This window comes from Galeopterus variegatus, unplaced genomic scaffold (genome assembly GCF_000696425.1).
Source record: "Galeopterus variegatus unplaced genomic scaffold, G_variegatus-3.0.2 Scaffold8478, whole genome shotgun sequence".
In the NCBI taxonomy this organism is placed as follows: domain Eukaryota; kingdom Metazoa; phylum Chordata; class Mammalia; order Dermoptera; family Cynocephalidae; genus Galeopterus; species Galeopterus variegatus.
The window spans coordinates 7,463-9,508 of record NW_007734589.1 but is presented as its reverse complement, the minus strand read 5'-3'; the positions used below and the strand labels follow the sequence as shown (position 1 = coordinate 9,508).

The 2,046-nt window shown below is 34.1% G+C and overlaps 1 protein-coding gene across 1 annotated transcript in view; it reads left to right on the top strand.

The window, feature by feature from the left end:
* LOC103608495 (serine/threonine-protein kinase MRCK alpha-like) overlaps positions 1 to 2,046 on the top strand; it is a 44,060-nt gene that overhangs the window by 34,905 nt on the left and 7,109 nt on the right. The gene's annotated exons all lie outside the window — the stretch shown is intronic.

Genomic DNA, 2,046 nt, shown 5'->3' with positions numbered 1-2,046 from the left:
TTTTATTTTCAGATTTCTCTTGCTTGTTGCTGGTATATAGGAAAGTGATTGACTTGTGTATATTAACCTTGTATCCTGAAAACTTTTTATAATTGCTTATTAGTTTCAAGAGTTTTATTGTTATTTTTGATTCTTTCAGATTTTCTACATAGACAATCGTGCCATCTGCATTCAAAGACAGTTTTATTTCTTCCTTCCAAATCTATGTACCTTTTTCCCTTTTGTTGTCTTATTGCATTAGCTAGGACTTATAGTATAATGCTGAAAAGCAGTGGTGAGATGGGACACCTTTGTCTTATTACTTATCTCAATGGGAAAACTTCGAGATTCTCACCATTAAGTAAATATGACGTTAGCTATATGTGTGGTGTGTTTTTGGTTTTTGTTTTTGTTTTGTTTGTTTGTTTTAGATTTAAAAACTCAAGTTGAGGAAGTTCCTCTCTATTTCTGGTTTACTGAGAGTTTTTGTCATGAGTAGTGTTGGATTTTCTCAAATGCTTTTTCTGTGTTTATTGACATAATCATGTCATTTTCTTCTTTAGCCTGTTGAAATGATGGATTTTAACTGATTTTTTTTTAATATTGAACCGGTATTGCTTGTCTGGGATAAATTCCACATGGTAGTTGTAGTGGGTTGAATGCCCCCCTAAACTCATTGAAGTTTGAATTGTGTCCACCAAGATTTATGTATTAGAAACTTGATCCCCATTGTGACTGTTGTGAGGGTGGGAAATCCTATTTTGGTAATTGAAAGGAATTGCCTTGAAGAGGTGATTAAATTCTAGGACCATGCCATGGTGAAGGGATTAATAATGGTGGTCAGGAGTGTGGTTCTGAGGGCTTTAAAAGAAGAGCTCATGAAAAGTTAGTCTCTCTCCGCTCTGCCATTTTCTGCCATGTGAGACCCGTGGGTCACTGTTGCCACCACCAAGACCCTCACCAGGTGTGTTCCCTTGAATTTGGATCTTTTAGCCTCTGAAACTGTAAGCAATAAGTTTTGTTTTCTTATAAATCACCCAGTTCCAGGTAATTTTGTTTTAAGTAACAGAAGTGGACTAATACAGTAGGGCTGTATAATTCTATTTCTACATCATTGGATTCAATTTGCTAATATTTTGTTGAGGATTATTGCATCTGTGTTCATGAGAGTTTTTAGTTTGTAGTCCTATTTTCTTGTAATGTCTTTGTCTAGTTTTTGTATTAGGGTAATGTTGGCCTCATATGGCATGAGTTAGAAAATATCCATTCTGCTTCTATCATCAGAAAGAGATTGTAAAGAATTGGTACAAGTTCTTCCTCAAATTTTTGGTAGAATGCACAAGTGAACCCACCTGGATCTGTTGTTTTCTGTTTTGGAATGCTATTAATTATTAATTATTTAAATAGACCATCTGAATGGGTCTAGTTATAGATCTATTCAGATGGTCTATTTCTTCTTGTGTGAGAATTTGTGGGCACAGAATTGTATGTAGCATTCTGTTATTATCCTTTCAGTGCTCACAAGATTTGTAGTGATGTTCCCTTTCTTATTTGCAGTGTTAGTAACTTGTGTCTTCTCTCCTTTTTGTTTTCCCGTGGGCTTGGCTAGAGGCTTACTGATTTTATTAATCTTTTCAAACAACCAGCAATAGATTTTCTCCATTGATTTCTTGCTTTCAATTTCATTGATAATTGTTCTGATTATTATTTCTCTCCTGCTGCTTACTTTGGACTTAATTTCCTCTCTCTCTCTCTTTCTCTCTCTCTCTCAATCTCTCTGCCTGTCTCTTTTCAGTTTCCTAAGATGGAAACTTAGATGATTGATTTTAGATGTTTCTACTTTCCTAATATAAGTAATCAATGCTAAATTTCCCTCTAAGTACTGCTTTCACTGTAATCTAGAAATTTTAAGTTGTGTTTCCATTTTCATTGAGTTCAAAATATTTGTTAATTTCTCTGGGATTTCTTCTTTAACCAATGTGTACTTTAAAACTGTGTTGTTTAATTTCCAAGTATTTGTGATTTTCTAGTTTTCTGTTATTGATTTGTAGTTTAGTCACATTGTGG